Genomic DNA, 22,858 nt, shown 5'->3' on the forward strand with positions numbered 1-22,858 from the left:
CAGATGGAAAGATTCATTCCAAAAAATCTGAGCAAGTGTGAACAAAAGCCTATGCTCATAGTGATAAAGGATGTGAGGGTGGGGAGGTCTATTAGGTGGGAACTTCAGGGGATCTTGGTGCCCCATGAGGGCAGGGATTATTTTTCATTTTTTCTTTGTTCAGCATAATGCTCTACATGGAGTAGGTACTTCAGAAATGTCTACTGAATTGAAAATGAGAGGTGAGAAAATTTGAAGAGTCAAAGATAACAATAAAGTTCCACATATTATGAGTGAACTTCTTAATTGAATTTATATGCCCCCAATTTTTTTCCTGCTTCTATTGTGACTTCAGCCAAAAGTTAAATAAGAGAATATATCAAATCCTTTTGCAACACCTCTGCAGCTCTTTGTTATATCTATTTTATCCTGGGTACTTTTCATCCTATATCCCAGATCTTCATTTTCTTTTTTTTTTTTTACGTTTTTAGATTTTTTTATTTTTAGTTTACAACACTCAGTTCCACAAGTTTTTGAGTTCTAAATTTTCTTCCCCTCTTTCCCCTCTCCTCTTCACCCTAAGATGGCATGGAATTCGATATATGTTCTGCATATACCTTTGCATTAAACTTATTTACACAATAATCCAGTTGTAAAGAAGAATTATGACCAATGGAATGAATCATGAGAAAGAAGAAACAAAACCAAAAAAGAAGAGAAAAAAAGAGACCAAATAGTTTGCCTCAATCTGCATTCAGACTCCATTGTACTTTCGATCTGGATATAGACTGCTCTTTCCGTCATGAGTCCTTTGGATCTATCTTTGAACCTTGCATTGCTGAGAAGAGCCAAGTCTATCAAAGTTAGGCATCACAGAAGCAATATGTTTTTGGTTGTGTACAATGTTCTCCTGGTTCTGCTCCCCTCACTCAGTGTCAAATCATGTAGGTCTTTCCAGGTTATTATGAAGTCTGTATCTTCCCCATTTTTAATAGGAAAATAGTATTCCATTACATTCATATGCCACAACTTGTTCAGCCATTCCCCAATTGATGGGCATCCCTTTGATTTCCAATTCTTTGCTACCACAAAAAGAGCTGCTATAAATATTTTTGTACATATGGGTTCCTTTCCCACTTATGTGATCTCTTTGGGATACAGCCCTAGAAGTGTATTGCTGGGTCAAAGGGTATGCACATTTTTATAGCCCTTTGGGCATAGTTTCAAATGGCTCTCCAGAATAGCTGGATCTGTTCACAATTCCACCAACAATGTAACAGTGTTCCAATTTTCCCACATTCTCTCCAACATTTATCATTTTCCTGTTTTGTCATGTTAGCCAATCTGACAGGAGAGATGTGGTACCTAAGAGTTGTTTTGATTTGCATTTCTCTAATCAATAGTGATTTAGAGCATTTTTTCATATGCCTGTAGATATTTTAATTTCTTCCTCTGACAACTGCCTGTTCATATCCTTTGACCATTTCTCAGTTGGGGAATGACTTTTATTCCTATAAATTTGACTCAGTTCCCTGTGTATTTTAGAGATGAGGTGTTTATCAGAGATACCTGTTGTAAAGATTCTTTCCCAATTTTCTGCTTTCCTCCTAATCTTTGTTGCATTGGCTTTGTTTGTACAAAAACTTTTCAATTTAATATAGTCAAAATTATCCATTTTGCATTTTGTAATGCTCTCTATCTCTTGTTAATGTCATGAATTCTTCCCTTTCCCATAAATCTGACAGGTAAACTATTCCTTGCTCTCCCAAGTTGCTTAAAGTATCAGCCTTTATTCCTAAATCCATTTTGACTTTATTTTGGTATACAGAGTAAGATATTGGTCTAGGCCCCAGATCTTAATTTTCTCTAACATGTGAGATCACTATGTTCTTCTAGGGATAGTTCCCCAAAGAACTTTGCCTTTTTATTTCTCATTTTTAGTTGGGCTCCTCTGGCTACAGTTTCTCTCTAAGATATTAAGACATTTCTTTGGGGATATCTTGCCTGTCAATTAGGAAAGAAAAAAAAATACCGACTTATGGCCCTTTAAGCAACTCTGTCCAGCAATGCGGAAAATCAGAAATTTAATTGATTTTTCTTTCATAATTCCCCTTTTTTTTGAAGCCTACAAATATTACTTAACAGTATTTAAGTTTTCAATTTCTAATAGTTTTGTTGATAGAAATACAAAATAAATTTCTATGTTTACAATCTGCTTAATGACTATGGAGGAAAGTTTGCTATGCATGTGTCAGTAGTAAAATGATCATATGGAAGTTTATTTTCTTTTTCTTTTCACAACCCAAAAACAACTTTTCAACATTTTAAGGAAAGAAAATACTTCTTAGGAAAAGTACACTTTTGAATTAACCCCAAATTCCCAAACTAATGAAGCTTTTATCTGCAGCCTATTTTGTAAGACACATTGAGTTGTTAGTAATGAATGAGAGGTGGGACATCAGTAATGCAGGAAGTTCATCTGAAAAATAAGCTAAAAAATACTAAATGCTGACAGCCTAGTCAGACACTTTAAACAAAATGAATGACTAGGCCAAAACAACTAATCTTCACACCTGTAATCCTCAGACACAAAATCAGTTCAGCATCCAATCATGGATAGCATCATTACTTCTTGTCTTTCTTTTCCCCAACACTATGTATGTAACATTTGGATCGTTCCCATATATTCATGAAGTAAAAGTAAAGCTTCCAATAGATACGTATAGAAATTTACCCACACCAATTCATGAACTTCGGTCAAAATGGATGGCCAAAAGTTTCCTCCTCCTCCAGAGTTTTGAAATAGAGTTGTAATAAATGTGGTGGCAAACAGCATTAAAAAAATGTGACTTGCCTCAGCCAAAGTTGATATAAGAGGAGAAACTGTTTTGGGAAACAATTTTCATGAAAAGAGTAAGTGGAAAAATCCTGGCTCACCTGCATGTTCTCATTGTTTCTCCTCTGATTCATTTCCTTCATGCTTTGGATTGCACTCTTGTGACAGCAATGGACTTTTTTCACACTATTCCATTGAGATCTGCTTATTTTACATATTCCCAAATAGGGGACTGAAAGCATCAAGATTACCAAGTAATCTCATTTATCTTGAGGTTTAACAAGTACACTTGCCAGATGGAGTGAATGATATGTTCACCTCGTCACATTCAAACCAGCTTCCAGTTTCAAGAGTCATATTTCTTTTACATATTTAATAGAAAATTTTCTGTTTGACTTTTAAGGCTCTTCATAACCTGGCACCTCCCTGTCTTTTTCAGTCTTCTTACACTTTCCCTGCCCCCAACATACACCCCCTACCACCAAGTGTTCTGTGGTTCAGTGCCAGACCCTCAAACTAGACACTCCATCGCCCTACTCTGGGCAAATTTACTGTCCCCAATGACTGGAATGCTCTCCCTCCTCATCTCTGCTTCTCACCTTTCCTGGATAAAATTCTACCTTCTACAGGAAGCCTTTCTTGATCCCTTGCAATATTAGTTCCTTCCCTCTCCAATTTATCTTGTACATAGTGTGTACATAGCTGTTTGAATGTTGTCTCCACCATTAGACTATTAGCCCCTTGAGGACAGGAACTATTTTTTTTCTTTACTCTGCCTCTACAGCACTTACACAGTATCTGGCATGTAGTAGGTGTAGAGTGAATGCTTTCTGGTGACTTATTCATGTCAATCAACATTTTTGTGTGATTATGGTTTAATAATTTTTTGACAAATATTCTTGGTATTGTACAGAAAAGAAACAAGAGCTCTACACTGAAAACTTAGATCTTAAGGAATTCATTCATTTGACAAACATTTTTAAAGTGCCTACTGTGAGCAGAATATATTCTAGACACTAGGGTTGATACAAAGATTGGATAAGACAAAGTCATTGACTTCATTGAGTTTACAGTCTTAATGGTGATTGTGTGTGTGTGTATATTTGTGTGTGTAAATCTGTATAGATATCTATCTATATAGATATACACCCACACTGTTATATATATGAACTATATGTGTATATATACAGATATGCATGTGTATATATGCACATATATGTATGTGTGCATGTGTGTACATATAATTATAATGCAAAATATTGTGTTATAATGCATTAGCTAGTTGCAAAACAAAGGCAATATGAAATCAAAAGGGGAAGGTCATGATTCACTTGGGACATCAGAAAAGGTTCTTTAGCAATGGTAACCCTTCATTTGGGACTTTAAAGGGTGAGCTAGAAAAGAGATAGAACATGTTTTCCTTTCAAAAATGTTTGTTTCTTTTTTTAATTTTCACATTAGTCATATTGTATGGAAGATTTGGAATGAATGGGAGTAACCACAAAAAAGAAAAACATTAAAAAAAACAAAAAAGGAAAATAGTCTGCTGCATCTATCTGCATTCAGGCTCCATATTTCTTTCTCTGGATGTGGATGGCATTTTCCATCATGAGTCTTTTGGAATTGTTTTAGGTCCTTGCATTGCTGAGAAGAGCTAAGTCTGTCAAAGTCAGTCATTGCACATTGTGGCTGTTACTGTGTACAATGTTCCCCTGGTTTTTCTCACTTCACTCAGCATTAGTTCATATAAGTCTTTCCATGTTTTTTTCTGAAGTCTGCCTGTTCTTCATTTCTTATAGCACAATAGTATTCCATTACATTCATTTACCACAATTTGTTCAGCCATAATTTCCAGTTCTTGCCCACCATAAAAAGAGCTGCTATAAATATTTTTGTGCATGTGGGTCCCTTTCCCATTTTTTATGATCTCTTTGGGATACAGCCCTAGAAGTGGTATTGCTGGGTCAAAAGGGTATGCACATTTTTATGGCCCTTTGAGCATAGTTCCAAATTACTCTCCAGAATGGTTGGATCAGTTTACACCTCTACCAACAATACATTAGTGTCCCAATATTCCCACATCTTCTCCAACATTTATCATTTTCCTGTTTTTTCATGTTAGCCAATCTGGTATCTCAGATGTACCTTAGCCATGTGGTACCTCAGAATTGTGTTGATTTGTATTTCTCTCATCAATAGTGATTTAGAGCATTTTTTCATATGACTATAGATAGCTTTAATTTCTTCCTCTGAAAACTGCCTTTTCATATCTTTTGACCATTTATAAAAAATGTTTATTTCTTAAGCAAGGAAAGTGGCCTGGACTAAATGGATTTTGGTGCAAGTTTTTAATGGTAAATGTATTAGCAGGAATGAAAAGACTCGTCCCAGGCAAGAAATGTTAGTTCAAAGTCTAGGCAAAGGAGAAACAATGAGTCAGAGAAAGTTTCATTTGACCGAAGTAAAGTGAAAAAGTCCATGAAGATAAGATAGGTAATGAGGATGAGAACTCCGATGCAGTCTCAGCTAGAGGGCCTGGAGTTCACCCACAAGAGGTAGGTAATAGGCAGGAAAGGTAGAAGAGAGAGACTGAATCATTAGATAGAGAGAATGGGTGGGTGGTGATGATATGAGGAATATCAGAATCAAAGCAACCTATAAGGTATGCCTACCTGGTCATGACAAAGTCAAAATGAAGGCTTTAGGTGATGAATGGGGGAGAGGAAATGAAGTCCAAGAAGGGAATACAGAAGCATATCATTGCCCATCATTTTCAGAAGTTCCTCTAGCTATAAACCTAGTCTCAGAACCCCGTAAATGATAAAGATTATATCACTGCAATTTTCCATTCAATAACCTGCCATGAATAACATATCAGATTGGTTTTAAGATTTTGACTTTCTCTTCTAAGCCCTGAATGGGGCATCCCTCTTCTAGCTCAGATTTCACAAATACCAGCCTTCTTTACCCTTGACAATTTCCTTTATTTGAAACATAATTCCTATTTCACCCCAAGATTGAGGTCAGCAATCCCTAGTTATGCCTGGTTCCTTATACAGCGTTCTACCTACAGTGTGACGGAAGGATACAAATCACTAGACACTTGTCAAGCATACACTAGTCAGCCAAACTACAGGAGCCACAGTTTCTACAGCAATTGAATCCCTGGCATGTAACAGGTGTTTAATAAATGCTTGTTGACTGACTGCCTGACAGTTCAGGTCTCCCATCCAGTCTACTACCAAGACTAAGAGCAATTTCCAGAAACCCTTCTACCCTCCTAGTATAACACACAGGAAGGGCACACCCTTGCTATTCTAGTCCCACATGGATGATTAAAGATGCAGGCAGTCACACAATTTGCACCAGAAGTTTAAAAGCATGGAACACAACATTAACCTAGACTGTAGTTGAAATCCTGAGTCCTTGTCCAAATAACAAATTACTGTTATTCTGTCTCAGTGAAAATGAATGTAGCCTGTTTAACAATCATCAGCAAGAGTACCCTCTTGGTCCTGTTTTTCCAAGGGCAACTAGGTGGTACAGTGAATAAAGCACTGAGCCTGGAGTCAGGAAGATCTGAGTTCAAATTTGGCCTCAAACACTTACTAGCTATGTGACCCAGGGCAAGTCACTTAACCCCTCTTTGCCTCAGTTCCTCATCTGTAAAATAGGGACATTCTGGAGAAAGAAATGACGAATCATTTCAGTATCTTTGCCAATAAAACCTCATGGACGAGCCTATGGGTCATGAAGAGTTAAGCATGAAAAGACAACACCACCAACAACTTCTTTTTAAACATTGCCTGTGAGTAGAAGTGCAGTAACACAGAGCTTACGCCATAGTTGTGACCTTTATTTCTTATGCCTACATATTTGGCTGTCCTATGTTCTCAAAGAGGACCAAAATGACATCACTATGTCAGTGTCAAGTTACAGTGCATGCAACTGTGGCTGATCAAACCAATACAAGCTCGGAATGCTCTACCACAGACTGGGGACAAATAGTCCATGTGAACATTTGGGGTGGATTCTCTAAATTTGCTCATCTCACATTTCTTTTCAGCTACTTCAATTCTGCTTTGCTCATAGAGCACAGTGCCTCCTCTGATGAGGTCACACCATGCTGGGCCTGTATACTTACTGCTAACCGTGAAAGCTGTTATGCTTATCAATCTGGGAGACAAGGTTTCATTTAATTGCCATCACTTGATATGCCAGCTACCATTTGGTTATTAACAATGGGTCTCCAACTGTTCGCCCTCCATTTGCAGTATTCTTTCAGTTCTTCAAAAGCCTTTCCAGAATCAACCGTTAGTGCTAGCCTCATTGGATGATACAAGGCAGTGAAGGATTTTCAGTGTCAACCTGCTCTTGCCATTACTAGATATGCATGAATCATAAGATCATATATTTAGAGACAGAAGACCTACACTTATCTCCCTACTATGTTTCACACATGAGACTTCATCTTCTGACTCTGGTGCCTGTCACAGGCTGACCTCCATGGCTGGAATGTTTTCTGCCATTTCCTTTCCTTGGTTTCCTTCAAATTCCAAGCAAAACCCTACCTTCTGCAACAAGCTTTTCTTGGTCCCCTTCTATGCTATTGCCTTTCCTCTGAGATCACCTCTAATTTACTCTGTATCTTGCATGTACAAAGTCATTTGCGTGTTTTCTCCCCCAGTAGAATGGGAGCTTCTTTAGGGCAGGGACTATGTTTTTGTCTTCCTTTGTATCCCCAGCACTTAGAGTACTTGGCTCATAGTAGTAGCACTTAACATATGCTTGTTGATGAGTTGAATTCAAGGTAGTCAAGTTCAAACTTTTCAATTAACAAATGAGGAAACTGAGACCCATAGAGATTAGGTAACTTGACCCAGTTTCATTCTGGTAAGTGTGTAAGGCAGGATTCAAACTTAGATCTTCCTGACTCTGAGACCAGAGATCTATCCACTATACCAGGGGTGGGGAATCCTCTAGGTCCTCAAGTACAGCCCTTTGACTAAATCCAAACTTCACAATTCTGGTGACAGTTTCAAAGGTAGAAAAGATCCTTGTTGATTTGGGGAAAGCTTCTAGGGTAGCCTTTGAGTTGGGCTTTAAAAGTTTTGTCAGAAATCATTAAGTATCGATTGGATTTCTTACTGTACCCAAGAGAAGGAGAGGAAGGGAAAGGAAGAGAGAAAAAGGGAGAGAGGGAAGAATAAAAAGGGAGAGGGAGAGGGGGACAGGGAGTGGGAAAGACAGAGACAGAGAAGATTTATTAAGTATTTACCATGTGTCAGACACTAAACTAAGCACTGGAAATACAAACATAAGCAATAAAAAGACAGTTCCTTCCCTCAAAGAACTTACATTCTAATAGGAGAACAGAAAACATAAAATGGATCAGGAAAGAAGGGGGAGAGTAGAGGGGCAAAACTGGAAAAGCCCAGAGAGTCAGAAGTGGATCTGAGAGAGAAGTGAGTGTAGATGGCCTAGACCCTTCCTTAAATGATGATCTCAGGCAGGAACTCATCAATTGGAGGAAGGAACTCTCTGGAAGAAAGTATTTTCAGGAAGAGCAAGCTACCATTGTGGAAGGAAAAAAGCCTGGAGATTTAGAAGCAAAGAAGAGAGAAATAAGCCTTATCTTTCCACACATGGGAGAAGTGCTCTGATCTGTAGAGCTAAAGAATTTTACTGGTTCTGTTAGCTAGTGTTCATAACAATCGCTTAAATAATTTGTTTTTGAAGCGGACCAATGACATCCATCACAGGATGATGTCTTGACTTGCGCGTGAACTGGATCTAAGGGAGGCAGAGTTGCACAAAATCATCAGCATCACTCTGTCTTCCAGAGTCATCAAAGTCCAGAGTAAAGACAACTAATGATGACCTGGCATGCAGTGGATGACTTTGAGATCTTTGAAGTCTGACCTGCTTCAGCTGCCTTCATGGCAGTAGGCTTAAAAACAGTTCAGGGGTATAATCTTAGGCAAATCCCTTAATCTCCCTGATCCTAAATTTCCATAAAGAATCCATCTATAAAATGAGGGGCTGGAAATAGGTGATTTCTAAGGTTCCAGCCCAAAATCCTTGAGGGCTTTGCTTACATGATCCTTCATAGGTAGAGTTAACAATCCCCCAGAAATGACAAAGAAGAAGAATCAAAGACTGGAACCCACCTTCCTCTTTCCTGTACTCCCCCAACAAGCAGACCATTTCTTTGCTTAATAGTCAGAGCTTTTTAAGATAATTAGAATATCATAATTAAAAGAGAACTCAGAGACTAGCAGGATAGCACTCCATGAGGCCTGGAGCAAGTGGGCACATGAGTTTGTTCATTGTGTAATCTCCTCCTAGAACAAACCTCAACACCCCTGTCCTGCCTGATACTAGTTCAAAAATATATAAAATCATGTAAAAATCATAAATGCCTTTCCTTTATTGTAAACTTCTAGCTGTTCTTGTCTATAGGCTCATCAGATGGAGCAGAAAAACTACCTTGACCTGTAAAATATGGAGTGACATTGAACTCTTCACCTATGAGAATCTTAGTGACTAAATTTTTCCCATCTTATGACTCCTACTCTAAGATATATTTCTCCCACTTTAAAATACCTATCTGTCATTCTAGGAAGCAGGAGATAAACCCCTGAGTCTTTACAGTTTCAATTTCCCCCTTACTTACAGGCTATCAAGGGATTGTTGAAGCTTTTGATGTGTCATTACAAAGTTTACTGTGGGATTTTGCCCCATTTTAATCTTAAACTCCTCAACCAGCTTTATCAGTACAGAGAGATTCTATTAAAATGATATGAAGGATGTCAAGATCATTATCAGACCCTGAGATAATCTGGTAAAAGTAGATGTGAGCCGAAGTCATATTTCAGTGTTCCTGCCTATTCTGGGTTTAAGAAAACCCCTCAGCTTTGCTTCAGAGTAAACTCTACCAGGATCCATCAAAAAGTCAATGCATTTTTTGGTGTGTGTTTTCTTTTGATCTCGAATACAAGTAGTCTCCTACCTGAAAACCCTGCTCCATCTGATTAATGTGCAGCTATAACATCTTAAACCATTATTGCAAAGGTGAAGTGAATCCATCCTGACCTACCTAAGGACAGGTAGATGTCAATAACAGGAAGACACTTGGGATTTTCTACAACCAGCTCAGTTTATTCAGCAAAGGTCACTACTCAAATCAACCCTGAATTACTCTTTCAGAACATAAAAGGACAGTACAGTGATGCCAAAGGAATAATGGAAACATTTGAAATTCATCTTGCATACTGGAGTTCTGGTTATTTGTGATTATTAAAGATCCCTTGGCATTTTTTCACAAGAGATGGCAGCTTTAGCCCCGATGCCTTGTCTAAATTCTATTTTAGTTAATTGCCTTCGGATGACCTGAAATTCACCTCCTTCTTCCATTCATTCTCCTCTGTGTCCTAGGCTGCCATTCAGCATTACTGAACACTTAAACAGAAGTTATCTCCTTTTTTTTTCCCCTTTCGCACCTGAAGGGCCTGCCTTTCAGCCTTTGTGTGGTGTCATTCCATATTTTCAAATTTTTTAACGTGTTTGGGGATGGCAAGGACCTACACAAATGCACAGGTGAGTTTTTATTATAATTATTATTATTATGGTACTAATATGTCCTGCAAGCACTTTCTTAATAGAAACTGGAATGCCTCCCCAGGGTTTCTATTCCCTTTCTTCAAAGAGGAGTTTGGAGTTTTTAATCAATGCTGAAAATGAAATATCAACTTTCTGCAAGCTTTGACGTTTGCTTTGACAAAGAAATTCACCACATTCCTCATGATTGTGCTCTTCTCTCAACCTTATTCAGAAATGCCAATTAGTTTTCTTCCCAATCCAGCTGTCTCTAGAAACTTGCAAATATCTTGGTTTCCCTGGTGATGGCAATGGATTTCTTTGCATCACACAGGGAGATTAAACAAAGTCCCTAGAGGATTCACACTACCTTTAGCTTTTGGTCAACCCAGAAGAATTTCTCTTGGGAACCCATTAAAAAGCATACACTTTTAAAGGCTACCATTCAGCTTCCTGATAAAGAATGAGAGTGCCGTTACTCGCTCCTCCAGCACCTTGCCCTGTAATCTGAATTCTGTCCTACATGGAATGACATTTGTCCTACAGTCTCATCCCTTATTGCTCTCCTGGGGTTTCTAGAAGTTACTGTGTTTGCCTTCAGTATCTCTTTGGACCAATTTAAAGGCTGACATCACTGCTTTTTCTTTTTTTCCCCCTCTCCAACTAATGATTTTCAAAGCCATTTATTTCACTCCACATTTGACATGAAAGGAAAAGCAAGAACACTTTAAAATACCTGTTGGGCAGGTAATAAAATCTCTGAGTCATTAAATTCACACACATCTTTTCGGAAAACTTCACCAAGTCTGAACAGTTACATGGGGTAAAACAATTTGACTGTCTTTTACCAGCTTTAATTGTTGACTAATAGTAGAAAAAATGCTCCTCAGACTCCCTGATTACATTACATAGAAAGATTGTATTAAATACATATTTCTGGACTCCTGGTTACCTTCTAAAATTGTGGCACCTTTGGTTATCACTTGTAGCCTGGGTTTCACCAAAAAATAAAGTCTAACTGTACTATGCTTCTATTGTGGTGTGGCAGCTGGCTGGTTGTCCTCTCTCCTTCTCCCCCATCCCTCCCCACATGCTTTGCAGCTGGGCCTTGGCAACATAAAACTCCCTCCTCCCCTAATCTCCTTGGGAACACAGCTCTCAATCTCCAACCCTCCCCCCCCATTCCCCACCCTGTGACTCATAGTAAGTCATCCCAACAGCCACACACCCAGACCAGTCTTAGAGAATGCAGTAACAACCAATTACTTTGTTCCAGACAGCTAAGACACGAGAGCCCTAAACTATTTATTAGTTAGGCAGCTATAGATACATTGAGTGGATGCAAAATCCAGTCTTGGAGAGAGTGTTTATAGATTTCCTTACTCCATCTGAATAACTTTCTTTTCCTTCAAGGCTCAGCTTATGTACCCTACACCCAACCGTGTGTGTGTGTGTGTGTGTGTGTGTGTATGTGTATGTGTGTGTATCTCTTGTCTCCTCTCTCTCTCTCTCTCTCTCTCCCTCCACCCACCTACCCAGACCCATGCTCAAATAGCAAGGTGAGAGAATGGGATTTGATCTCAAGAAAGGAAAGAAGACTTAAGGAAGATACAGTAACCATCTCCAAGTATTTGAAGGCTTATCATACAGAAGAGGTTTGTAATTGTTATTCAAAGATAGTAAGGCACAGTGCAGCGGTATCACACTTCTCAACACTTCTGAGTGTGGTCCAAACCAGATTAAAATATAATTGGGAAATATTTAATACAATTAATAAAAATATAATAAAACATAGGTAGTGTTAATATTTGGTTTTCTTGGTCAATATGCTCCCAAAGGGATCCTTATGTACCAATTAGTTGCCCCCATTTCAATTTGAGTTTGACACCACCAACATAGTGAATAGAGTTTGGCCAGAACTCAGGAGGACTTGGGTTCAAATTCCTCCCCTCACACATAGTGGCTATGCGGCCCTGGGCAAGATGCTTAGCTTCAGTGCTCTGGGCCCCATCCTATGGCTATAATTTACGGAGAAGGTGTTGACCTCCACTGGTGGAGGGATTTGTCCTCACTGGGCAGTTCCTTATAGCAATAAAACCACAGGTCAAGTCCCCTATTCCTATTCTTGACCTCGGCTGGAAGAACTAGGAGTCATCTGTAGAAGTTGTTAAGAAGCAGATTTAGGCTGAAAGTAAAGGGTTAAACTTGCAATAATTAGAGCCATCCTAACCTATACCTCTACATCATGCATTACCTTTTGCTAAAGATCACCAAAGCAAAGGTCACATGGTCCATTTACCAGAAATATTACAGTGATCCTTATTAATAATAGTAATAATAAGCAATCATCATAGTAATAGCTAAAATTCCTATAGTACTTTAAGGTTTACAAAGCAATTTGCATATGTTATCTCATTTAACTCATAACAATCCTGTTAGGTATATGCTATTATTATCCTGATTTTTTGGCATGGGGAAACTGAGGCTGAGAAGTCAAATGATTTCTCAGAGTCACACAACTGTTAAGCGCATGAAGCAGAATTTGAATTCAGATCTTAGATTCCTTATAGCCCTGAGATTTTGCAATTCTGAGGTCTGGGACCAGTTCCAAGCTGTGCCATTTACTTCACATATGCCTTTAGTTAAGCAATTTGAATTTCAGTGAACCTCAGTTTTCTTATTTGTAAACTGAAGGAGCTAAATTAGATGACTTTTAAAGCTCCTTCCAACTCTTTGGTGGAGTTTCCTCAACTTACCCTGGGAAGAGATGACATAGCTCTCCTACCAACCAGAGAGGCTTCAAATCATCAGCAAACTTTTGACTTCCTGTAGAGGTCTGATCAGGCGAGTCCATTTTAATGAGAGGTGTGACTATCCTGGTGGGCATTGGCCTTGTGGAGTATGATTATGTAGGATATGGACATACATTACCTTAAGAGACTTACAGACACTTCCTAGTCCAGGGTACTTTTTTAATTATTATTTTTTTATTTTTAGCTTACAGCGCTCCACAAGTTTTTGAGTTCCAAATTTTCTCTCTTTGGGGCACTTTTTTGACCCATTCCAAGATTCATTCCTCTGGACTTCTCCAAAATGTCCCCAAGAACCTCTTTATACTGGAAGATCTCTTCCTGCCAGCATTCTCTGCCCCTGGGACCCCTTCCCTCTGATTGGAGGGTGGAGGGTTCTTCCCAGAATTTCCATTTTAGGAGGGTACCAAGTGATTCTTCCAGCCACATCATATTGTTCAGATTGGGGTTTTATCAATTACTGAAAGAGAAGTTTGGGAGAGGAGGCTAAATTAGGTTTCTCTCCCTTTACCCACATGCCATGGAAAAATCTTCACAACTGGAACCAGCAATATACCCAAGGATCTATTTTTCTTAAGATAAATTAACCTTACATCTCCCCTTTTGCTGTCCTATATTGGATAGGAGTTGTAACTATAAATTCTTGCGTGTGATCTGGGGACCATTTTACCTGCATCAGTGAGGGTAAAGACAAGTTATATTCTGGGGCTTCAAGAAGAAATTCTAAATACTACAAAAAATAAGCCAAGGAGAGGCCTTTTCGTAGACCCATAAGACTGAACTCATTCCAATCCAGAGTTTGGAATGCTGGACTACAGTTTATATTATCAAACAAAGGTAACTCTTTCTGTTCTCAAGGACAATTTGACAAAGGTAATGGGATTCCTAATAGCATCATACAGCATAGCACAAAAACAAAATAATAAAAATCAACACTGGGAAAACACTAGGTGAAAATCCAGGAAAGTTCATGCTACTTGTCATTTGACTCATGCAGCCAAAAACATTCTAAGAAGGAAACTGGTTGACTAGGTAGTCCACTGGGACTGGTGAAGGTGTTCAAATTCAATGAATCTTATAGCTGGAAGGGACCTCAAAAGGTAGCCAAACACAACCAGCATCTATGCAGAAATCCAGTCCACAATATCTACAACAAGTAATCATCTAGCTTTTACAACAAGGACTGCAGAGAGGGGAAATTAACAACCTGAGTCAGAAAATTCCATTTTGGGGTAGCTCTGTTAGGAAAATTCAGTGCCCTACTTTTAGAGTCTCTGATTGTCCCCCTGCCCCCCAAAAAACAAAAAAAAACACTGCCTCCCTTTCTACACTGGGTAGGATTTCCTAATACAATCTCCAAGCAGCTTAGCACTTTAATATATTTCTACATACTAATCAGGTTGAGTACACATTTTTACATATCTTCTGGGTATATCTTCAAGTCAGTGAGGATATACCCTAAAATCAGCGAGGAACTAATAGGCTAGGGCATCTCAACTTTTTTGTGTTGTGAAGCCCCTTGGAAGTCTGGCCAAGCCCTTCTCAGAATATTGCTTTTTAAATGAATAAAATAAAATACATAGGATTAGAAAGAAACCAGTTTATTGAAATACAGCTACCAGGTTTGTTTTTTTAAGTTCACAGACTCCAAGTTAAGAACTTATTTGTAGAAGTTCCTCACCCTGTCCTCCTGTGCAATCTGACGCCTGATCATAGATTATTGGATTTAAAGCTGGAAGGGGACATTAGAAGCCATCTATTCTAACCCTCTTATTTTGCATCTAAAGAAACTGAGATTTAGAGAGATAAATTTGCATTTGTCCTGTTTGCGTTCACAGAAAAACACAAGTTTTACTGGAGAGAGCCATTGGTTCGCAGCTAAGTGTATTAAGCTAGGTGAGGAGAGTTTCTCCTTAGCTGAATCAGTCAGCACTATTTGGTCATTAATGATGAGACTTGGCCCAGAAAATGTATAAGATAAAAGCTCCAAAAGCTTAAATAGATACAAGGATGGAGGTAACTAACAATAAAATCGGCACCTTTCCTGTTATGAAACATTCCTTAAAAATATGTATTTTGTCACCTCCAAACTACAAGAATTTTGTGGAACTATGAATCTACATAGCCAGGGAAAGTTCTTCACCTCAGTTTTATCTTAGTAGATGAGGTTGATAGCACAGTACTCTGGCTAATTTTATAAGGCAGTTAGGTGAGGGAATAGTTGTTCATATTACAAGATTATGCACTTCACAGAAGGATTCACTTCAGACAAAACTCTCCTTGTGTATCTGAACCATAATGTCATTTACAGAAAATGATTCAGGAATGTTTGCATAAGTCAGGTTGCATTGACATTGCAATTAATATCATCTGTGGCTTTTAAAAGAGAGTGAAGTAGAACACATACTTTCCACTCTGCCAAATCTGTGTAGAGAATATATGCTGGCAACTTTTTTTAAGTCATTCGCTATGGTAAAGTTAATTTCTAAAACTTCTTTATTACATCTTTCTGAACATGGTTCAAAATGCTCACTCATTGAAAAAGTACTGTGCATCTTGACCAAACTATGCATTATAGGGTAGGCAGAGGTTAGATTCCCTGTAAGAAACTCATGTTTTTATTGTGAATGTGAAACAGATGATAACAAAGCAATTACAGAATAACGCAATTGTCTTTATATATGGATATGTGTACATATGTACAAATAGCTAATATAGATGTAAAATTTATATATAATTTATATGTATATGAATATTACAGGAGTCAGAGTATCAAGAAATTTATTTAGCTGACAGTAGTGCAAAATTTCATGAAAGAGGCTGGTAACTATTGAATCTCACAGAATAAGAAGGCAAGGATCAGCTGCCATCAGCACTAATACAGAGAGTCCTTATATCTTTGAGCCCATAGATCCATTGAAATAGTCAAATCAAGGAAAATTTGATAAGATTTGAAACTATCCAAAATAGGGCAGACTGTCTTGAGGAAATGATAGATACCCCCACCATCAGAACTCTTCGAAATGACTCTGGATGACTATCAATCAATCACTCAAGCAATTGGTAATAATAATATTAGTAATAGCTAATATTTATGTAGCATTTATGATGTACCAGGCATCGTGATAAGCACTTTACATATTTTATCTTATTTGATCTTCATAACAACCCTGGGAGGTAGGTGCTATTATTACCCCTTTTTACAGATAAGGAAATTGAGGCAAATGGGTTAAGTGACTTGCCCAGGGCTACACAACTAGTATCTGAAGCTGAATTTGAACTCAGATCTTCTTGGCACCAGCCCAGGGACTCTATCCATTAATGACTATGTTGCGTTAGTTTCTGGGGATACAAAGACAAAAATAAAACATATGCAGGTAGTTTTAAGGAATTCTTATCCTATTAAGGGGGATAATATGTAATATGTACAGAGAAAAAATTTTAAAATATAAGGTGGTTGGGGCAGTTAGATGATGCAGTGGATAGAGCACTGACCCTGGAGTCAGGAGGACTGGAGTTCAAATTCAGCCTCAGACACTTGACACATTTACTAGCTGTGTGACCTTGGGCAAGTCACTTAATGCCACTTACCCTACCTTCCCCCTTTCAAAAAAAATAAGGTAAAGGAGGGCACGAGCATTGGGGGGGGGGGGCGGGGTAAGGAAAGGATTCAGGTAGAAGGTGGTGCTTGAGCAGTGTGTTAACAAAAGTTGGAGATTTTATGTGGCATACGTGAGGGAAAAATTCATGGAAGTTGGTCATCACAAAGGCACAGTGTTGGATATGAAATTCTACATGTGAGAACAGAGAAATGTCTAGTTGAGCTGGATTGTAGAATGAGGGAAGTGGGGAGGGGATAGCATAAAATGAGACTGGAAAGATAGGTTTGGGTTTCTATTTTATCTTAGAGGCAATAGGAATAATGTGGTCAGTATCACGCTTAAGGGAAATGACTTTGGCAGCTATTTGGAAGATGCATCGGAGAGAGAAGGGACTTGAACTAGAGGGGGAAAGCGATGCAATAGGGAAACTGCTATAATAATCTAGGTGAGAGGTAGCAATGACCTGAACTAAGTCTGTCTGTATGAGTGAAGAAGAGTGGACCCATGTAAAAGGTGTTGAGGAGATAGAAATGGCAAGATTTAGCAATTGGTTAGACATGTGGGATGAAGTTGAGTAGGAGAACAAGCATGACACTGAGGTTATGAACCTGGGAGACTATAAGAATGGCAATACACTTGACTGAAATAAGAAAGTTTAGGAGAGGTGGGGCTTGGAGAAGAAATATGAGTTAAGTTTCAGATGTCTCAGTTTGAAATGTCTAATAGGCAGCTGGTGACATGGGACTGGAGCTCAGAAAAGAGACCTGGTGTGAATATATAGAACTGTGAATGATCTGCAATGATCTGATATGATGATATAACATGACATAACATAACTACACCCATGGGAGCTAATAATGTCACTGACAGAAAGAATGTATATAAAGTGAAGTGGGCTCAGGTAGAAACTTGGAGGACCCCACAGTAAGGATTTCATTCTTTATTCTACCAACAATCTGGCCTTGATCTACCATGTTAGATTTTTCCCCTCAAAATACTGAACTTCTCATGTCATTTGTTCCCATCAAATGAGATTACTTTCCATTCCCAGAAAGGATATCATATTTTTCCGATCTATTCCTTTGATAATCCCAGTTCTTCTACATACAATGACTACCACCTCTGCCTTAATTTCTACCTGTTGAAATCCTATACATCCTTTAAGATACTAGGTCAAATGCACTTCCACGATGACTTCCCTGATCTATCCAGCCAAACATGATCGCTCCCTCCTCTGAACTCCCAAAGCACTTTGTTCCTATTTTCTTATGTCAGTTACTATATTCTACTTTGAAATATCGATATTGATTTGCATTTCATGTACATAAATACAGTGTAATGGAAGGGAGCACGACACACAATGGAAAATGATTAAACAACAAAACAGCATGTGATTAAGTGCTGCTGAACTCAATGAATACAGATGGTAAATGCCTTTTGCTTTGTAACAAGCCAAACGCTTCTCCAAGCAGAGGCCACCACATATCTGCCATCTCTCTTACCCATATTAAACTCTGGTTAGATACAAAGATAGGAACAGTGACTGATCCTTTGTAGCTGTTGTTATACACTTCCTGAAGGAATAGACTCATGATTAAAGAACAAATTAATACCCAGGTAAAGTTTTATTCTAGCAAAAACCCAATTTAGAGATCTTCTCTGCTCAGGAGCTTAATCAACATATTATCCCTTTAAGTGAAGAAGTAAATCAGCAAGGGAATGAAGAGAAATGCAAATTGGGTCCTTGATCCCCATTATATTGGATAGTTCCCCATTATCCGACTTAAGGGAGAGACTAGATCTTTGAATTCACTGTTGAACTTCTATAAATAAAATATTAATGAAGTTCATAATGAAAGTTTCTTCTGCAAAACTTTTATAATTATTCCCAATGTTTGATAGTAATGAGTTCTTGAAATTGAAAACTAGATGAAATCATTCTAGACTAAATCACCAATATTAAATCTCAGATTTTGTATAGTCAATTATACATTCGCTTATTTTAATCAATATTTTATTTATTGACATAAAAATGATTTGGATCAAGATTTCTTAAATCTCTTTTGATTTAAAAAATCCTACTGTGTGTGATTATTGAAAGTTTTGACATTTTCTATCAGGTTATCGCACATCAGCAAAAAGTTCAATAGAAAATGTTTTTATTTTTAAATATCACAGAATTAAAAACATTTTAGTAAACCATGAAAATGCTTAACATACAAATAAATAATTACATTAATGTAAATAATTACATTAGATGGCGGCTGAAAAGCAGGGACTAGCCTGAGCTCCCCACCGAGTCCCTCCAAAAACCTATAAAAATGGTTCTGAACCAATTCTAGAACTGCAGAACCCACAAAACAGCAGAGGGAAGCAGGGATCCAGCCCAGGACAGCCTGGATGGTCTCTGGGTGAGGTCTATCCCACACGGAGCTGGGAGCTGGGAGCGGAGTGGAGCAGAGCCTAGCATGAGTGGTGGGGACCAACCAGACCAGGAGCAGGGCAGAGTGTGCCCTAGCGCCCTGAATCAGTGAGCTGCAGCAGTTACCAGACTTCTCAACCCCAAACACCAAAGACAACAGAGAAGGTTAGTGGGAAAAACTGCGGGAATGGAAGGAGTTCGGGTTCGGCTACCACCCCGGGGGCAGCAGAGGTGGGGCAGCTACAGCTGCAGTTGCTTCCAGCCCCAGGCCCACCTGCTGGGAGGAATTAAGTGGCGGATCAGAGCAGGAGTGCACAGCCTGCTGAAGATCCAAGCCTAGTCCGGGTTGGGGGTTCTCGGGGAAGGAGGAGTGCTGGTGTGGCAGAGCTAGCACATCCCCCTCAAATGTGGAACATAGAACTCTAGTCTACAAGCAGTCATACCCCACTGAAAAACTCAAGGGTCAAGTTAGTTGGTTGGGAATATGGCCAGGTAGTGAAAATGCACCCAGATTCAGTCTCAAACTCTGGAATCCTTCTTTGGTGACAAAGAAGACCAAAACATGAAAAGGTATTCAAGAAAAAGAAATTGCAAGGGACTTACTAAAGTTGAACTGTTTTGTTTACATTCATACATGGAAAGATGATGTGTATGATTCATGAGACCTCAGTATTAGGATAGCTGAAGGGGATATATATATATATATGTATATGTATATGTGAGTGTGTATGTATGTATATGTGTATGTGTGTGTATATATATATATATATATAGAGAGAGAGAGAGAGAGAGGGAGGGAGGAGAGAGGGAGGGCACAGGGTGAGGTGAAGATGAAGGGAAAATATCTAAAAGAAATAAAATTAAAGGATGAGAGAGGAATATATTGAGAGAGGGAGGTAGGGAGAGATAGAATGGGGTAAATTATCTCACATAAAAGTGGCAAGAAAAAGCAGTTCTGTAGGAAGGGAAGAGAAGTCAGGTGAGGGAGAATGAGCAAATTTTGCTCTCATCAGATTTGACCTGAGGAGGGAATACCATACATATTCGATTGGGTAACTTACTCCACAGGAAAAAAGGAGGAAGAAGAAGATAAAAAAGGGGGGGGATGATAGAAGGGAGGGAAGATGGGGGTGGAGGTAATCAAAAACAAACACTTTCGAAAGGGGACAGGGTCAAGGGAGAAAATTCAATAAAGGGGGATAGGTTAGGAAGGAGCAAAATATAGTTAGTCTTTCACAACATGAGTATTGTGGAAGGGTTATACATAATGATACACATGTGGCCTATGTTGAATTGCTTGACTTCTTAGGGAGGGTGGGTGGCAAGGGAAGAGGGGAGAGAATTTGGAACTCAAAGTTTTAAAAACAGATGTTCAAAAACAAAAAAAAAAGTTTTTGCATGCAACTAGAAAATAAGATACACAGGCAATGGGGCATAGAAATTCATCTTGTCCTACAAGAAAGAAAGGGAAACGGGGATGGGAGGGGAGTGGGGTGACAGAAGGGAGGGCTGACTGGGGAACAGGGCAACCGGAATATACACCATCTTGAAGTGGGGGGGAGGGTAGAAATGGGGAGAAAATTTGTAATTCAAACTCTTGTGACAATCAATGCTGAAAACTAAATATATTAAATAAAATTTAAAAAAAGGAGAGTGCAGAATTGAAGGGGAGGACTGAGAGCAGAACTAAGAGCCGCAGAACTGATGGCAGTAGAACTGAGAGGAAGACAGTGAGGCAGCAGACATCAAGAGGGCTCTGAAGAGCAGACATTGAGAGAACTAGCATCAGCAGAGTTGCAGAAGAGAGTGTTGAGCAGAAAATTAGGATTCATGAATGATTGTTTACAGGAAGGCCCTAGCAGGGGGGAAGGTCACAGGATGACTTAGTTCCTTGCTATAATACTGTGTTATAATTTACTTGTTACTACATTGAGGTGGGCTTACTGGTTTGGGAATAAAATTGCTACTATAATGAATTGGGGGTATTGGTTCTCCAATTTGATCCCCTGGAGTCTAAATAAATGTTATACTTCCAAAAAAAATAAAAAATAAAAATAAAATAAAATATTTTTAAATATTACAGAATTAAAGACATTTTAGTAAACCATGAAAATGCTTAACATATCAATAATAACATTAAATAAATAATAATATAACAAATAAAAACCACATGACTATGTCAATCAATGCAGAAATGATCTTTAACAAATTAAAACACTCCTTTTAGATTAAAATGTTGATTTCGGAGTCTTTCGTTAATATGATCAAAGCTATATATCTAAAGTTAATAGTATCATTAATTATTTTGTTAATTATTATATTTCTATATTATATTTATTAATATTAATCAATAATATGTCTCTTCAATGGAGAAACACTAGAAACTTTCCAGGAAAATCCAGGGGAAAAGCAAATATGCAATTATTTCCTATTATGATTTTTACTTGTACTAGAAATGCTAATTAAAGAAATGAAAAAATAAACCTCCGCAAAGAGAAGGGAAAATTACCTCTATCCAAAGACTACATGATGTTTACTCAGAAGGATACCAAGAATCAGTAAAGAAACTGAGATGACTAATAGCTTCAACAAAGTAGCAGAACATAAAATACCTTATCAAATCCCATCAATATTTCTATGTAGTGCCAATAAAACCCAGGAGGAAGAGACTACTAAATGTGTAAAACATCTAGTAGCAAATCTACCAAGATACACGCAAGCACTACATAAATACATCTACAAAATATCTTATAAAAAGGAGTTATTTTTTGCTCATAGTTAAGCTAACATAACTAAAATGATATGACTGATCTAACTTAATTTATAGCTTAGTACTATTCCAATAACAGTACCAGGGACTATTTTATGAAGCTAAATAGCAAGACTCATTTGACCAAAAACCAATTCCATGAATTTCAAGAGAAATAATTAAAATAAAAACATAAAAGAAGAGAACCTAGCTTTATCAGATATCAAATTAAATCATAAAACAGTAATCAAAATAAATATTTAGTATTGGTCAAAAATTGAAATAAAGATTAGTGAAAGAGATTAAGTAATACCTAGATGTCTGCAAACAAAAACAACAGCTTAGCATTCAATAAACCTCAAAACAAAAACTACTAGGGGAATAATAAGAACTGCAAGGAAGATAAGATCAATTTGATAGATAATAGGTTTAGTTGAGCATCTTATACTATATTCCACAAAAATCTCCAAACAAAAAGGTGACCCTATTACCAAAGTTTCTCTTAAAATACTCAAATGGATCCATGATCTCATCAATTTTGAAATTAACACTACAGATAACAAACCTCCATGCATCTCCATCCTTTGTAACATTTGTCCATGTCTTCCTGTGGAGGACCCCAGTGGTTAGGAATTTTCTTGCTTTCACCTAACATAGTTAGGCTACTAGAGGGTCACACTGGATGTTCACCTGCTATTCCTTGCCTTTAGCATGTTATCAACTCATGTTATCTTCCTATCATACAATTTCTTGATTTTTTAAAATTTCTATTCTTTTCAAAAGCTCCTCATTGCATATAAGTTGCACCTTATTCGTACCCACCATTCCTCTTTCCATTTTCTTCTGCATGAAATTCATTCT

Source organism: Trichosurus vulpecula, chromosome 7 (genome assembly GCF_011100635.1).
Source record: "Trichosurus vulpecula isolate mTriVul1 chromosome 7, mTriVul1.pri, whole genome shotgun sequence".
Classification (NCBI taxonomy): Eukaryota; Metazoa; Chordata; class Mammalia; order Diprotodontia; family Phalangeridae; genus Trichosurus; species Trichosurus vulpecula.